This window comes from Pipistrellus hanaki (genome assembly GCF_964339955.1).
Source record: "Pipistrellus hanaki genome assembly, chromosome: 1".
NCBI classification, from domain to species: Eukaryota; Metazoa; Chordata; class Mammalia; order Chiroptera; family Vespertilionidae; genus Pipistrellus; species Pipistrellus hanaki.
In genome coordinates this window covers 105,839,950-105,859,166 of record NC_140503.1, presented here as the reverse complement: position 1 = coordinate 105,859,166, position 19,217 = coordinate 105,839,950, and positions in this window count along the sequence as shown.

Sequence of the window (19,217 nt, the reverse complement as noted above, 5' to 3'; positions counted from 1 at the left end):
GTGCCTTAAATATAATTTATCTTGTTGATCTGCCACACTAGTACTCCGAAAGAACAGAAGCCTGGACCAATAGATTTGATATAAGCAAACAAGTCAGGAGAGGTTCAAGAAATGGGGTCTCTTGGAAAGCAGGGTCTTGTAAAAGAACTCATGTCTGGGCTGGTGTCAGGAGAAATCCAGGGGTTCAGGAAGAACCAGCCATCTTTTTAAGGTGTGACTGGAATCTATGTTCCTTTCTTTGTCAGATTTCTCTCTTGACAGAAGAGGTCTTAGAATGAATAAGTGAAGGAAGAGAGGGACCTTGGTGTTCTGCACCAGCACAGCTTACAGCCCAGGTTCTGAGATACTGGAAAGGCAAAGAGTGGAAAGGATCTTTTCCAAGCTACCTGTGCCTTTCTCTGCCCTATAGAGCTTATAGAACCTCTCTACCCACCCAGTCCACTCCTGTGATGAGGATCAAGAAGAGGTTGCCTCTGGGTCTGATAGCTTTAGTTCCTGAATTTTACAAAGCAATGCTTTTTTTTTTTTTTAAATTTAAATCACCTTGTGTGGCAAAGACAGCAGGGATTATTACCCTTACTCCACAATAATGCCTCACATAGTACCACGTTTTATAGTTTATGAAGAATTCATGCATACCTTGTCTCAGTGTTTCCAATTGCCTGATAGTGAGTCCTCTGAAGACTCATCTGAAAATATAGATTACAAACCCCCGTAGTTTGAGAACTTGCAGTTGGTGAAAGAATCTGGTCCACAGAAGCATTTTATTTAGTTGGAGTGTTGAAAAATAAATTCAGCTGAAACTGGTTTGGCTCAGTGGATAGAGCATTGGCATGCGGACTGAAGGGTCCCAGGTTCGATTCAGGTCAAGGGCATGTACCTTGGTTGCGGGCACATTCTCAGTGGGCGGGGGGGGGGGGGGGGGGGGGCAGCTGATCAATGATTCTCTCTCATCAATGTTTCTAACTCTCTACCCCCCCCTTCTTCCTCTCTGTAAAAAAAAAAAAAAAAAAAAAAAAAAAAAAAAAAAAAAAAAAAATCAATAAATTAAAAGAAAAAGAAATTCAATTTATATGCATTAGTTTTGGTGGTGCTGATTTCTGTTATCATTTACTCTTCATAAAAGAAATTGGGATTAGAAAGGATATAAAACATCATCTAGCTCTCCGATTAGGGAATGGGTACCCCAAAAGGTCTGGTTTTAACTATGGTGAAGGGAGGTTTTTACTTACTAATTTAATAATCTATTTAATCATGTAACAAATACTAGGCCCTGTGCTGGCCTCAATTGTGTAAAATGATTAAGGTATGATCCATAAATACCAGGAGATGGAGGGAGGCTGGAAGAGATAGCCTTCCATAATAAGAACTGCAACAAATGCTATAGTCAAAATCTATACAAAGAGACATAAGAAGTAAAAACATCACCATAGATATCCAGAAGATACTACAAAAGCTCTCACATAAGCAGTAGAATGTAGTGGAAAAAGCAACCACTCAGGTATCAGATCTGGATTCAGACACCAGCCTCATCATATTTTAGCTACATAACCTCTCTGCTTTTAAATTTTCTTTCCTGTAAAATAGTCATAATGGTCCTTACCTCATCAAATTGAGGATGTAGATCAAATTAGATTATCTGTAAAAAATGTCTAGCACAGCCTGTGGCCCAGATTAGATGCTCAGGATATGCTTGTATATACTGTGATGTGGTCTTCTTAAGAGCTACATATCAGGAAACTCTTAGCTTGAATAGGGAACATAAACTGATATGTATTTTCCTCCACTGGAAATTAAGAAATTGCTTGTTTGGTATGTTTTGTGGGTTTTTTTTGTTTTATTTTCTTTTGTTTTGTTTTTCAATATGTCAAACTCTTATAAGTTGAGGTAGCCTTTCAGAGCCAACTTAATTCTAAATGCACTGACAAAACAAAGCACCTCTCCAGGCAGGAAATCCACATCTTTCGGAACTAAGATACTTATCCATAGGTATGAGGTGTTTTGTGAGACTTGCCCATCAATATGCCTTTTCCCTTGTTTAATAATATGAATCCCCAGTCTTAGATGGATAGATGGCTGTCAAATTAGAAATTACATTTCCAAGCACACTTTGCATATTATTATAACCATGTAACTAAATTCTGACCAATAAAATGTGAACAAAATGCTTTTCTCCCACTTCTGGTTGTGTTTCAGCAAATTTGGATGTGCTTGTCTGGCCTTTTTCCTCTACCTCTTGGCCAGAGTAGCCATGTTGGACCCAAAGAAGCCACATGTTAAAGGTGGCAGAGTCAGGAAACTAGCTTTGGACTTGTTTAGTGGACCATCATCTGGAACATTATTTGAATATTCACAAAAAGAAACTCATGCCTTGATTAATCCTGTATTTTGAGATATCTTTTTTATAGCAGCTTAGCCTTTATCCTAACACAAATCTGAAGATGTAGTAAGATTGAAGGAGATAACATATGGGAGCACCTAGCTCAGGGCCCAGGACAAAGTAGACACATAGTAAAATTGGTATTGAATTTTAATTTTTTAAATTTTGACAACTGAAAAACTTTTATTACATGACAAAAATATACAAATTATGTGGTAAAAATGATGTAGGCTTCAAAAAAGAGTAGACTATCCTCTCTCCTTCTAGGAACTCATGTCCTAATAGGAGAATTGGACTCTGTATTCCTGCTTCAATGTCCCCTTTGCAAGGATAACATAACTATCATTACTGATGAAAGTCCAACTACTGTTGCAAGTGTCAAAACAGTGGGGACTTTGAAAAAGACTCTCTGCTACTCTCTCCCACTCCCTTAATTTTGAGGTTTTTCCCTCCCAAAAAATCAACACTCCCCCTGCCAGAAAACTCTGCTCCAAACTTTCTCTGAGACAAAAAGTTTAACCAATCCTATCCTGGTTTACTCAGGATTGAGGGTTTTCTCTGACTGGGGAAGGTTAGTGCCAAAATCAAGTAAGTCCTGGATAAACCAGGACAAATTAGTTACTCTCAGGAAAGGAGGCGCAGAATTGGATATTTGCTTCAGTGGTTGCCAGACACAGGATAAAAGCCTAAAAATGATAGTTACCCAATATTAAAGAGCTGTGCTTGGATTGATAGATGCTTTCTAGCATCCTGTGGTTATCCTTTTGCAACACTCATTATATTTCTTACTCTGATTATTGTCTACATTTCCCAATACATAGTAAGCTCCATGAAGGCAGAAACATGTATGTCTTTCTCATTACCCTAATCCCACTGTATCTCCATAATCCTCCTATATATAGTGTTTGTTAAATATTTATTAAATGAAGAAATAATTGAATAATGCCAAGGTGTTTCAGAATTGAATGTATCAAGTAGAATTCATCATTTTCTAAATGCCCAACTAAAAGTAATTGAAGCAGTAAGACTGAAACCCTGGTTGGTACTCTCCATACCTCTAATCAATGAATATTAATAGGTTATGTGGCCTGCATGGAAATCTTAACAGGCATCCTGTACAACTGTCTTGTCCATCCAGGTGAGACTCTGGAAGTTTAAGTAATCTTCAAGATCAAATTCAGACCTTAGCTTCAAAGTTTTCAGAGGTTTCATGCAACAGGGACTAGATAAGGGTAAGGGATACCTGGAAATCTGGAGACACTTAACCTATTGGCTAAGCACCACTGGCCAGAGTCCTAAGAAAATCAATAACACTCTAATAAAATTCAGTTAAATCAGGTAGAAATCAAAATAATAATCCTCTTGTATTTTAAATTTAAATCATAATTAAATTATCATTAAAATAATAATTAAACCTGTACCATTCTTTAGATTTGAACCCCTCGAGGCCATTAAATAATTGGTCTCTGGGAAGCCAAGAAGGAGGGGCTGGAGTTGGAGAAACAATTGAAATATGGTGTAATTATGGACCTGGCCTGAACTCAGGTTGGCTCAAGGTCAAGTTTGGCTTTTGGGAATTCTTCTGGTCTGAGGATTTGGTGACAGACTTAAAGCTGCAACAAGTACCTGATTGTAGATCATTTAATTGGAGGCTGGTCTGGGTTGCAGTCTTGAAAAGCCCACTGCCCAGGATTGACAGGGTCCGAGTGGAAGACATCACATCTCAATGCATGCTCTCTCATTCTTTTCTCCTTCTCCAGAGGAAGACCTGATTGGGACCCAGGCTAATTAAAAAAGGGCTAACTTTGTGGCAGGAACACTTAGTTTAGATGCTCACCAAAGAAAGAGGTGTCGGGGTCACTACAAAGTATCAAAGAAAGACTTGATATAGAATAACATTTAGAAAAGGAAAGAACTTCTTAACTGAGTAGAAATTTTGAAATATGAGATTTTTTAAAATCCTGAACATCAACAGAGTACTTTTTATGTATCCCTCACACTAGGTGGGGACTAAAGTACTGAGAAAACACCAAAATATTGTAAAGAAGATAAAAAGAATGACTATTCATGAAGCAATTACTATTTACTATGCTCATGAGCTCATTTCATCCTTGCAGCAGTCCCAATGAAGTATTGTTTGGGGAAAGTGAAGTTGAGCAAAATCAAGTGACTTGCTAAAAGTTATATGGCTGGGATGTGGCAGAGCATGAACATTTATACTTGTGCTGTCTGACTCCAAATTTATACCTTTCCCACTATACCATGCTGCATTCTTCTGGAGATGCAATGGGATGAAGGCCTAAATAGACTCAGAAGTGGGAGAATTATTAAGTCCAGATGAAGGACACAGTCATTGCTGCCATGCTATTCCAATAGCTCTGGAAAGATATTTTTGCTTTCCAATTTTATCTCCCACACCTACCACAGACCTGGCATGCATTGCTTTGAAATGAATATTGGGGCCATGCCTCTCAGAGCCATTCTAAATGGGGCGAGTTTCTCTGTACTCTTCTTCTCTGTCACCTCCATTCTAATACATTCCAGATGTCCCATCAGCTTCATTTCTCAGTATTAGCTGTGAACTTCAGAACACTGTGTTTGCCTGTCTCTTTGGCTTGATTGTCTTTTGTTCTTGGGGGAGGGGAAAGGGCGCGGATAGCCTGGAGGGTGGCCAGATTTTTCATTTTGCAATCTCCAGCCACAGCTGCTAAAGAAAACTTATAATGTGTCTTATTCAGTGGGGAAAACATGTTTTGCTTTGCACTCTTGTGTAACCATGACACATCTTGAGTAACTTAGCTTAAAACTTCCCTCCAGTGTCACATTTGGGCTAAATGACATAGAAAAATGTTCACCTTGACCATCACATATGTTTGGATGTATATCCTGCAGGGAGTCAACTAGCAGTTACAGCCAGGGCCCACTGCCTTTATTCCACATCACACTATTCCTTGTAAATGGTCAGGGTCCAGAAAATGATATTTGGGCACTCAAAATGAACACACAGGATGGCTTCCAAAGGACTCCTCAATGCTTTCATATGGGGGATCTCAAACTTGAGCAGATGTAAGAAGCACCTGGGAGATTTTTCAAACTCACACTGGATGGTTGGCCAGTGTTGCTCAATGGTTGATCATAAACCGATGAACCAGGAGGTCACAGTTTGATTCCTGGTTATGGTACATGCCGGGTGGTGGGCTCAATCCTCAGTAGTGGGCAGCCAATCAATGTTTCTCTTTCATCATTGATGTTTCTATTTCTTCCTCTCTCTTCCTCTCTGAAATCAATAAAATATATATTTTAAAAACTCACACTGGCTCCTAACCCCAGAGTTTCTGATTCAGTAGGTCTAGAGTAAAGCACAAAAATTTGCATTTCTAGTAAGTTTCTAGGTGATGCTAATGCAACTGGTCAGGGGTTGGAAATAGAGGGGCGTATTTTGAAAACCTCAGCTTTAAACTTAGATCAGCCAAAGTGAGGAATTGAACACAGTACATGGGATTGGCAAAACTGTATAGAGCTGTATACAGTGGCAATGATCAGTTTTATGCTTTGTTTTGTTTTCCTAACTAGCCAAGAATTGATGCTAAAATGAGATAGCCACATTTAATCATTGTTGATGGAAGGATGCTTTGATACAATCTTTCTAGAAAACTAATTGGCAATAAATAAGTATTTATAGATCTTGATCCCACCATCTAGGTATCTCCTAAAGAAATAATCAGAAATATACACAAAGATTAAAGTACAGGAATATTTACTGAAGCTTTATTTAAAATGGTAGACACTTGGAAATCACATAAATAGCCAATAGTTTATAAATTACAATATAATAATGTTCATACAATGAAATACAATAATGCACCATTAAAGTACTTATTACTGTAGATAGTCCCTCAGAGCACTACGGAGTCTCACCCATTGATCAAGATGGCTCAGGGGGAGTGTGCCAAAAGCTAGAAAGGTGAATGAGCAGAGCCCAAGCACACCAAAAACTAGAAAGATAATCAGATAGGGCCCCAATGCCAGAAAGCTAGCAAGATAATTGGATAGAAAAAAGGCCTTTCCTTCCTGTCACTGTAAGAACCATTGCTTGAGCAGAAAGCAGATATCATCTTTGCAATAGGAGTCCACCATTCTCCCAGATCACAGTACCTAAATAAAACCTCTTTCATTTTGCACAAGCACATAGTCATACGAGTTTGGCTTTTCTTGAGGCAGGTAGCTGAACCTGGATTTTTCAGTTACAGTTTTTGGCAACTCTGAAGGGATAGCATGGACCTCAGTAAGTCCCTGAGAGACTGGGCTGGTGTCCCAACTGTCTGTGACAGTCCAACCCCTGAACAGGACTGTGGGGATTTCCCACCAGCTACTGAGAGCTTTTCTATGGGAATTTCCCTGCACTCCTTCTCAAGGCATCAGCCACCTGTAACACTTGACTGATGAAAAGAAAGGGGGAACAAAAGGACTCCAACACTGGGTAAGTCAAACTAGTGTGCAAACTCTGGGTCCTCTATCTCTATTGCTTGGGCTTCATGCCATTTGAGTCCAGTTAGAACCATTCACCATACCAATCGGTAAGCTATCCCTGCCACTTGGGCTTCACTCCAGTTGAATCTGGTAAGAACCACTTGCTGTATTGGTTGGTAGGAGACAAGACACTGGGAGTTGCTTGTGAGCACTTGTTTGGACCAATAGAATTAGAAATCCAAGTTCTGTTGATATGTTCCCACTTTCTCTGGGGTTTGCAATGGTTATGGTTTGGGTTTGTACTTTCATACTATCAGGGCTTGTTCTGTTTCAACTCCTGAAGGGATCCCACTGGGTCAAATTTTAGCAGATTGGTTGATGTACACCTATGATCCAATGACTAAGAAGAAATTGGTTTTCTATTGTAACAGTAGTTGGCCTATGTATAGTTTAGACTATAGGGAGAGAGGGATGGCCCCTAAATGGTTCCCTAAATTACTACACCATCATAAAATTGAAATTGCTTTGCCAGTCATCAGGGAAATGGGACAAAATCTCTTATGTTCAAGTGTTTATATCTTTACACAATAAGGATTTAGCAAGGAAAGGGAACAACCTAATGATTCAGAGAAGGAATTGGCTTCAAAACTCCTCCCTGATAGTAAGACACAGGAAGAAAAGAAAAAAGAGGAGATGCATTACAGTTTTTGGCACGATCATCAGCTGGAAGATTTCCCTACCACCAACCCTGCTTCCAGATACCCCTGATAATGGGTCCAGAGATGCAACAGCCCCAACCTTGTATGATTAAGGAATGGTCTCTTCCTTGAAGATCTGGCAGGGCACCCAACTTGGCCAGAAAGTATCCCTATCCAGAGTAAGACAATTCCCTTTGAGGCAAGACCTTATAGGTGAAATAAACCAGGAAGGCCAGCCTGCTGGCTACTATTGGCCTGTACTCCATTTTCCACTTCATATTTACTGAATTGGAAGAATTATGATCCCTCATATTAGGGAGGACCCTCAGAAAATGGCAGATCTTATCATCTCCATTTTTGCCACTTGCCATCCAAACTGGGCAGACGATAGGAGAAAGGTGGGTAGTTATATAATACTAGAGGCCCAGTGCAAAATTTCATGCAGCAGTAGGGTCCCTCAACCTTGCCTGTGGGATTGAGCTAAAACTGGCTCTCCAACGTCCCCTGAGGGGTCCTGGATTGTGAGAGGGTGCAGGCCAGGCTGAGGGACTCCATTGGTGCATGATCAGGGCCAGGGAGGGACATGGGGGAGCTCCGGGCATGTCCAGCCCATCTTGGTCCCAATTGGCCAGACCCCAGCAGCAGGCTAACCTACTGATTGGAGTATCTGCTCCTATTGGTCAGTGAATGTCATAGCAACTTGTTGACTGCCTGCCCCCTGGTGGTCAGTGCATGTCATAATGAGTGTTTGATCTGCCTTAGCATATTATTAGCATATTACACTCTGATTGATTGAACGATGACCAGACAGACTGGACACTTAGCATATTAGGCTTTTATTATATGAGAAGGCTAATAAAAAAGCTCATCACCTCCATCAAGAGAATCCCAACAGGGACCTCCAACCCAGCTGGGACAATTCCCTTGACAGAGTTCAACTGGGACCTGAGTAGTGGAGACCTAACCTTCCTAGAACATTATAAATGTGTGTATTGGAAGGGCTTGAGAAAGAGTACCTAAACAAAAGAGCCTGAATATGATACAACCCAAATAACAGAAATAAAGCCAAGATCCTTTTGAATTTTTAGAAAGAATCTCTCAGGCCTTTTGAAAGCATATGGATACTGACCCACGGGTACCAGAAAATGTCTGGATGGTAAACATGATTTTAATTGGACAAAGTGCCATGGATATCAGAAGGAAGCTCCAATATTTAGATAGGGAATTGGGAATGAATTCTTTCCAGCTTGTGGACATGAAGTTTACCATGCCAAAGAAATTAAATCAGGCTACCGTTTTCTTAGAAACAGTGCAGGGAAACCAGGAGGAAAGATGGAACATGAAAGGAAAAGGGAAAGACCCACTAGGTGCCAATGTATGTGCCTATTGAAAAGAGAAAGGCCATTGGAGAAAGGACTGCCTAGTATTCAAAAACAAAAATGAAAGAAAAAAAAAAGATAGAAATTATCTCCAAGAAATGTTAGAAAGGAATGACAAATATGGTAATGAGCAAGGAGGCTCAGGAGTACCCCTAGACACATCCTGACCTATTGGTATTTCCCCGCAGATGCCCAGGGTACAATTAACAACTAGGACTGAGCTGAGAGAGAGGAAATGATTGAGGGTACGAAAGGAGTGTGTGTGGACGGGCATGGAGTGCATGTGAGTGAGGGAGGGAAAGTTAAATCACACAGGAGCAGCAGAAGCTGGCAGAAAGCATCTCCTTGACAAGGAGAGACTTCCACCACTACAGGCACTCCCCAGACGGTGGGATTCCAGCACGGAGCCCACATCATCTTGAAGGGGAGAACAGCCTTTTTTAGGAACTCATCAACACCACCAACAAGACAGGCCTTGGAAATGCCCCGTGACCCAGCACCCACCCCAGCCATTATCCTGCTACCTCAGCTGCAGACTTGCGGTCCTCCACATCCAAAGATATGCCATTCGCAGGAACTGTAAGTGCAGCTCCCCCTCCCCAACAGCAAAATCCCGGATTCGCGTGTTCGCAGGCTCTCGCCTCATGGCCCACTCATGCCCACAATCCAAATCCATAGACAAGCAAAAACACCCCACCTGGGATTGCACACCTCTCCTGAGGTGCTCGCACACTCTTGCGCACGTTACCCCAACCCCATAGACACTAGGACAGCCCACTCCGGGTTGCGCATCTCCTGGGGCGCTTGCACATTCTCGCGCACTCTTGTGCACATTATCCCAATCCCATAGACAGTAGAACAGTCCACTCTGGGGTTGTACATCTCTCCTGGGGCAGTGCGTGGGAGACAACAAGAGTACCCGAGAATGGATTCTGTATAGACTGGGGGCACATAGACCCCGCAGTGGAAATTCTGAACTTCCTCTCCCTGGAGGCTAGCCCAGCTGCTCAACCATGGTGCCGGGATCCCTAGGTGTGCATTGGAGCTCTCTGCGTCCTGAGAAAACGCATCCTTAGATTCGCCACTGCAGAGGTGAGGTTCTGGCAGACCTCTGTAAGCCACTAGTGGGAGCTACTGTGAGCTTGCCTTTGGTGCCATCTTGAACAAGCAGGAGGCGCACATCCCTCCAGCAGTAGAAGCTTTGAATTCATTTAGCCTTGATACTGGCCCACAGGCACCTCATCTGTGCAACTACACTGCCAGGGTCCTTTAGTGAACTTCACTGGCAAACTAAAGTGGGTTTTCCAGTGAACCGCCACTGGGAGTAAGCACATATCCACCACAGGTGCAACAGAAAAAGCTGGGTCTGGGCACCTCAGCCACGCCTTTCCAAACAACAGGTCCCCTGAACCCCAAAACCCCAACAGACGATTCCTGTGGACCACTGTGAGTCCCTGCTGGGCACACACGATTACAATTAACGGTGCAAGACAGCAAAAATTAAGAAACTCCCCTCCACAGCGGCTAACTTCTAAACACCGCAGTTGTGTCTCTCAAGCTCGCAGGTCTATATCAAGAGAACCCAAATACCTTGAGAAGGGAGCTACACTAGATTAACAAGGCCAGGAGAAATGAGAGATTACACTAGTAGCACCATCCCCAAAGGAATCTGGGCAGCAAGGCAATTGGATCTACAATTAAAACACTACAGGAAGCCAAAACCGGTTTGGCTCAGTGGATAGAGCGTCAGTCTGTGGACTGAAAGGTCCCAGGTTCGATTCTGGTCAAGGGCATGTATGTTGGTTGCAGGCACATCCCTGGTGTGGGGTGTGCAGGAGGCAGCTGGTCAATGTTTCTCTCTCATCGATGTTTCTAGCTCTCTATCCCTTTCTCTTTCTCTCTGTAAAAAATCAATAAAATATATTAAAAAAAAAAAAACTACTGGAAAACATGGGAAGACAAAAAGGCAACCCCCACCTCCCCCCAAAAAAAGAAAAAGAGGAGTCACCAAAAAGGGAGTTAAATGAATTTAAAGTTAGCAGCTTATCAGAGACAGAATTCATAGTAATAGTTGTAAGGATGCTTATTTTTATTTTATTGATTTTTTACAGAGAGGAAGAGAGAGGGAGAGAGAGTTAGAAACATCGATAAGAGAGAAACATCGATCAGCTGCCTCTTGCACACTCCTACTGGGGATGTGCCTGCAACCAAGGTACATGCCCTTGACCGGAATCAAACCTGGGACCCTTGAGTCCGAGGGTGATGCTCTATCCACTGAGCCAAACCAGTTTCGGCTAGGATGTTTAAACAGTTGGAGGACAAATACACACAACTTCATGAGACATATAAAGAGCTGAATGAGAATGTCACCAACATGAAAAAAATACCAAGAGGAGATGAAGAACGACATAGTTGCAATAAATAACTCAGTAGAAGGCTTAAAAAGTAGACTAGAAGGGGCTGAGGACCACATGAGCAAAGTAGAAGACAAGGTAGAAAAAAACACACATAAACACAGCAGCAACTGGAAAGAAGACTTAAAAAGCAAGAGGAGAGCCTAAGGGAGCTTTAGAACAACACAAAACAAAACAACATTAGAATAATAGGGATACAAGAAGGAGAGGAAGAAATGCAAGGAATAGAAAACCTCCTGAAAGAAATAATGACAGAAAAGTTCCCTGATATTGGCAAGAAAAAAACTATCCAAGTCCAAGAAGTACAGAGTCCCAAATAAGTTGAACCCCAAAAGACCGACACCAAGATACAACATAATTAAATTGACAAACACCAACAACAAAGCAAGAATTTTAAAGGCTACAAGAGAGAGACAGAAAGTTACATACAAGGGATCTCCTATTAGAATAGCAACTGGTTTCTCAACAGAAAGACACCAGGCCAGAAGGGAATGGAATTAAATATACAAAGTGATGCAAAACAAGGGACTGAATCCAAGAATACTATACCCAGCAAGGCTATCATTCAAAATTGAAGGTGGGATCAGAAACTTAGCCCTTAGACAAAAAAGGGCTAAGAGAGTTCATCATTACCAAGCCAGCAATGCAAGAAATGCTAAAGGGACTTCTGTAAAAAGAAGAAAGAGAAAGTCAAAAAGAAACACAAACACTAAGGAAAAATATGTCAACAAATAGGTACTCATCGATAATAACATTAAACTTAAATGGATTAAATGCACCAATCAAAGGACATAAACCAGTTGCTGCTGTGTTTATGTGTTTTTTTCTGAATGGATAAGAAAACATGACCCATATATCTGGTGTCTACAAAAAAACCCACCTTAGAGCAAAGGATTCACACAGACTGAGAGTGAAGGGATGGAAAAACATTTTTTAGGCAAATGGAAATTAGAAAAAAGCTGGGGTTGTGATACTTATGTCAGATAAAATAGACCTCAAAGTAAAGGCATAACAAGGGATAAGGAAGGCCACTACATAATACCAAAGGGAGCAATTCAGCAAGAAGGTATAACTCTGGTAAACATATACGCACCCAATGCAGGAGCACCCAAATACATAAAAAATCTCCTGGAAGATATCAGGGGAGAGATCGACATCAATACAATCATAGTAGGGGACTTTAATACACCACTGACATCAATGGATAAATCCTCTGGGAAAAAACTCAGCAAATAAACAGCAATTCTAAACAACACACTAGATTAGATGGACCTAATTGACATCTTCAGAGAATTTCACCCCAAAGCCAAGGAATATATGTTCTTCTCAAGTGCTCATGGGAAATTCTCAAAAATAGACCACATATTGGTTAACAAGCAAAGTCACCCAAAATTCAAAAAGATTGAAATAATATCAAGCATTTTCTCAGATCACAATGGCATAATATTATAAATACACTGCAATAAAAACAATCCAAAAAAAATTTAAACACTTGGAAGTTGAATAGCATGCTATTATATTAAACAATGATTGAGTTATCAATGAGATCAAAGAAGAAATGAAAAACATCCTGGAGACTAATGACGATAAAAACACAACATTGCAAATCCTATGGGACACAATGAAAGCAATCTTGAGAGGAAAGTTTATAGCTCTACAGACCTATGTCAAAAAACAAGAAAAAATGATAATAAATATTCTAATTCAACAACTCAAAGAATTATAAAGGGAGCAACAGAAAAGCCCACAGAAGGAAGGAAAGCAGAAGGAAGGAAATAATGAAGATCAAAGCAGAAATAAATGACATAAAGACAAAAAAAAAAATAAAAAAGATTAACAAAACCAAGAGCGGGTTCTTTAAAAGGATAAACAATATTGATGAACCTCTAGCCAAGCTCACCAAGAAGCAAAGAGAGAGGACCTAAGTAAACAAAATCAGAAATAAAAGAGATGAAATAACAACAGACCCCACATAAATACAAAATTTTGTTTTAAAAAATAATATGAACAACTCTATTCTAACAAACTAGACAACCTGGAAGAAATGAACACGTTCATAGAAAAACACAACCTTCCAAAACTGACTCAGGAAAAATCTAAAAATCGCAATAGGCTGATAACTATGGAAAAAATTGAAGTAGTCACCAAAAAGCTTTCAAGAAACAAAAGCCTAGAGCCAGATGGCTTCACAGGAGAGTTTTACCAAACATTCAAGGAAGAACTAAAACCTATCCTCCTCAGACTATTCCAGAAAATTCAGGAGGAAAGAACACTTCCAAGCTCCTTCTATGAAGCCAGCATTACCCAATACCAAACCAGATAAAGACAACACAATGAAAGAGAATTACAGGCCAATATCCCTAATGAACATAGATGCCAAAATCCACAACAAAATTCTAGCAAATCAAATCCAACAGTACATCAGAAAGATCATACACCATGATCAAGTAGGATTTATCCCATAATCATATCAATTGATGCAGCAAAAGCATTTGACAAAATCCAACACTGTTGCTTGATAAAAAACACTTAGCTAGGTGGGAATAGAAGGATCATACTTCAACATAATAAAAGCCATATATAACAAACCACAGCCAACATCATACTCAATGGGCAAAAACTAAAACCATTTACTCGAAGAACAGGAACAAGACAGGGATGCCCACTCTCACCACTCCTGTTCAACCTAGTACTGGAAGTATTAGCCATAGAAATCAGGCAAGAAGAAGAAATAAAAGGCATCTAAATTGGAAAAGAAGAAGTACAACTGTTCTTATTTGCAGAGGACATGATACTGTACATAGAAAACCCTAAAGACCCTATCAAAAAATTATTAGACTTAATAAATGAATTCGGCAAGGTAGCAGGATACAAAATTAATGCCAAGAAATCCATGGCATTTCTATACACCAATAATGAACTTACAGAAAGAGAGACTAAAAAAGCAATCCCATTTACTATCGCACCAAAAATATTAAGATACCTAGGAACAAACTTAACTAAGGAGGTAAAAGACCTATACGCAGAAAACTACACGACACTGAAAAAAGATATAGAGGAAGATGTAAACAGATGGAAGAACATACCATGTTCATGGGTTGGTACAATCAACATCATTAAAATGTCCATACTACCCAAAACAATCTATAGATTCAATGCACTCTCCATTAAAATACCAATGGCATATTTCCCAGACCTAGAAAGAACTATCCAAAAATTCATCTGGAATAAAAAAAGACCCCGAATAGTCACAGCAATCCTGAGAAAGAAGAACAAAGTAGGAGGGATCTCAATACCAGATTTCAAGCTGTATTACAAAGCCACTGTTCTCAAAACAGCCTGGTACTGGCACAAGAATAGACATATAGATCAATAGAATAGAATAGAGAATCCAGATAATGACCCAAACCTCTATACTCAATTAATATTTGACAAAGGAGGCACGAACATACAATGGAGTCAAGACAGTCTCTTCAACAAATGGTGCTGGGAAAATTGGACAGATACATGCAAAAAAAAAAAAAAAAGAAGAAGAAAAGAAAGAAAGAAAGAAAGAAAGAAAGAAAGAAAGAAAGAAAGAAAGAAAGAAAGAAAGAAAGAAAGAAAAGAAGGAAGGAAGGAAGGAAGGAAGGAAGGAAGGAAGGAAGGAAGGAAGGAAGAAAAGAAACTAGACCACCAAATTACACCATACACAAAAATAAATTTAAAGTGGATAGAGGACTTAAACATAAGACGGGAAACCATAAAAATATTAGAGGAATCCACAGGCAGGAAAATCTCAAACATATGCCAAAATAACTACTTCGCTGAAACTGCTCCTAGGGCAATGGAAGTTAAAAAGAAATAAACAAATGGGACTACATCAAAATAAAAAGCTTTTTCATAGCAAAGAAAACCATCATAAAATAACAAGAAACTCCACTGCGTAGGAAAACATATTTGCCAAGGATATAAACAATAAGGGTTTAATCTCCAACATTTACAGAGAATTCATACAACTTAACAAAAAGAAGATAACTCAATCAAAAACTGGACAACTGGTCTAAATAGACACTTTTCGAAAGAAGACAGAAGGAAGGTCAAGAGACATATGAAAACCTGTTATTAATCATCAGAGAGATGCAAATCAAAACAACAATGCGGTACCATCTTGCACCAGTCAGATGGTTATCATCAATAAATCAGCAAATGACAAGTGTTGGCGACGATGCAGAGAAAAAGGAACTCTTTTACACTGCTGGTGGGAATGCAGACTAGTGCAGCCACTGTGGAGAACAGTATGGAGTTCCCTTTAAAAACTAAAAATGGAACTTCCATTTAACTCAATGATTCCACTTCTAGGAATATATCCCAAGAAGCAAGAAACACGAATCAGAAAGGATATATGCACCCCTATGTTCATAGCAGCACAATTCACCATAGCTAAGATTTGGAAACAGCCTAAATGCCCACCAGCAGATCAATGGATTAAAACACTGTGGTACATCTATTCAATGGAAAACTATGCTGCGGTAAAAAAGGAGTTCCTACGATTTGCAACAACATGGATGGAGTTGAAGAGCATTATGCTAAGTGAAATAAGCCAGGCAGAGAAAGATAAACATCTCACGCATTTGTGGAATATAATGAATGGCATAGACTGATGAACAAGAACAGACCCAGAGACTGAGTAACGTTGATCAGATCCTCAAACCTCAGGGAAGGAGGAGATCACTGGGAGTAAGGGGAAGAAATCAATCAAGGGACTTATGTGCATACATATGAGCCTCATCAATGGTCACAGATAACAGGGGGGTGGGGTATGAGTTGAGGACAGTAGGAGGTAACGGGGGGATATGAACACATATGTAAAATAATAATAATAATAATGATAATAATAATAATATTTTTAAAAAGAAATGTGAGGTAACTGGAACCCCAAGAACACCTGAAAACATCTTTACTGCCATGCTAGCAGTCATTAGCTGTACGGTAATATAATCTGGGGCTTTTGGGGAAGAATTTCTGGACTTATGTTCGTAATCCTTTATGGGGAGGAGCCCTTATGTGGGCTGATCCCCCCCGCCCAAAGTACTCACTGATGATACCAAACACCTTGGTCATTCAGGAGGACCATGGCTGGGGCAAGGAAGTATAATTACATAGGGCTCACCACCCAGCTTCCTTTCTGTATGACACAAAATCAAACCACTGCTCCTTTGTGTGTAAAATTAAAGAGGTTTCTGGCTTGCGAGGACACCAATGGAAGGGACCATCACTACTTCCTCCTGGGAGAGGTGCAGAAAATGTAACAAAGACCTTGTCTATACAAAAAGAAATTGACAGCTAGTTTGAAATGGAATTATCAGAGCCTAGAATATCCTTACATTATATTATTCTACAAGGTCATTATAATTTTTTCCAGAAAAAAAAATCATCTTTTTGGTGCTTGGAACAAAGGTAACACATCTCTATATATTTTAGAATTACAACAACATAATGTACAATTATCCCAAACAAACTTACAAACCAATTCTTTGAATGCCTGGCAGCAATATAAAAACTACATGAAAGGATTTAATCCCTTCCACTGTGTAGAGGGCCCCCTGGGAAGGCACCTGAGCATTCTATACTGGTTCCTCTTGTCCTTTTGGCCAAGAGTTATCCTCTTCTCGTGGTCCAGTTGCCCACAGGTGTTGCTAAGCTTTCAGTTCATGCTGAGGTTGAAGCATCATGGTGGCTGGTACCATGAATCTCTCTCCCACCCAGTGTGGTGAGCTGGGCCCTCTCTGGAGAAGAAACATGGGTTCCCCAAAATATGAGATCAGTGCCTGAGCCTCACCAGCAGGTGAGGAGATCCTGAGGCAGGTGCTGGGTGTGGAGGCCATGGGGGCCTAGGCTATCAAGAAGACAAAACTAAACCTCACATCACCCTGCTTGGCCCCAGAGGATGTCTGGTTAGCCAGAAACAGTTAAGATTCCTCAGGGAAGGAACAACCTAAAACAGGCACAGTCACAGAGGGGCCATCAGGAGAGAACTGGGGGCACAGACCCTCACCCCCACCCCCACCCCACTGCAACTTGGCAGGTGCCTGAACCTTCAGTCCTTCTGAGGGAGGTCTCCTGTCCCCATGGCTGCTTCGGTTCCCATGCACAGCTCAAATTGGGTTCCAGGTAAAAGACAGAGAATTGGCCGATAGCAGCTGCCCTCTCACTGCAGCAAGACTTGTTTGAGAGGTCTTGTACCCATGGTGTGGGCAAGTGGGTTTTTAATATCCAAGTCCAGCCTAGTACCAGGAATGCTCAGGCCCTTCTCAAGAAGGCAAATAATCCTTTCCACTAATACACACATGGTAAAATAAGATTGTTGTTAAAGTGTTGAGTTTGACAGTTGAATAATAGCCAATTTCTCAGAGGAAATTAAATTGGCTAATGAAAATAAGTGAATATTCTAGAAAAACTGATTGTACTGTACAAAAAGCTGTTCCTAAAGTGTTAACAAAAATTCTTATTGGCAGAGAGTCTCATGGTAAAATTGAGTAACGTAATGAACCTAAAGCAGTCATGGTATAGCGCAAATAATTAAAATGTAAAAGCTATCAAGACTATATTATAAAATTTCCAAAAGCCTAATATTATTTAAATTAAAAAAGGGGGTGACAGTGGAAAAATACCATGTAAGGAAAAATATCCTGTGAGTAAATTACATCTAGAAAACTTGTACTTTAGAAAATTAACTTTCATTCAAAATGCTAACCGCAAGATACCCATGAAAAAAACACACATGGTGTCAAAACAAGCCAGAGGAAAATCATTTGGGGTGGGGGTGGGGGAATGAAAAAGGATCCTAAGTAAAATTTATAGAAAATATCCCTTTATTAACTTTTGGTCGAGAATATGTTTGTATATTTTCAGAAAACAACTCTGAGACCATCTGGATTCCTGCAACAAAGAGGAATTGACAGGAGTGCTCCAGCCATGAAGACAGAAGAGAAACAGTTCAGAGATGGAAGACACTGACAAAGCCTTGGCATACTAGCAGACAGCAGCTGTATGTCACTAAAGGATGCCCAGGACTAAACCAGAGATGGTAGGACCTACATCACCACCATTTGTCCACCAACCAGATCTGAAATAGCATGGCTGACATGTACACATAAGTAACTATTTGACATTGAAATTGGGACACAAAAGAACTGTTGGCGCAGAAAGGAACTCACTACAGACTGATTAATTTGCCTCTCAGCATAACCATTATGGCTTGTCTCAGTTTTGCTTCTTACAAGGGTATTTCTTGGATCACACGATCTCACACATCTATGGGAGATAATGAACAACATAAACTGATGAAGAAAAACAGATCCAGAGAAAGAGAAGCAGTGATCAGACTTTTGAGCCTCAAAGGGAAGTTAAGGAAAAGTGGGGGTAAGGGAGAGAGATCAACCAAAGAACTTGTGTGCATGCATATAAACCTAACCAGTGACATTGGACCACAGGGGGGTGGGGCATATGTAGGGAGGGGTTTGGGATGGGAATGGGGGGATGAGGACAATTATGTGATACCATAATCAATAATAATAATTAAAAAAACTAAAAAACAAACAAACAAAAAAAAACCAACAATGAGGAATAAGCAAATTGACTGCCTGGTAGATATGGGAGCTACAAAACTAACCAATAAAAGTTTACCTGCAGTTATCCTTACTGGAGTGATCGGTCAATTATAAAAACAGATGTTCATTCACCTCTAGAATGCCAGCTTGAGGATCAAAAACTTACACATAGTTTTCTCTATATGTCACACTGCCCCATTTCATTTTTGTACCAAGATTTATTTTGTAAACTGCATGCACAAATAACTTTTTTTCCCTGACAAGCATCGATTTTGTTTATGAGT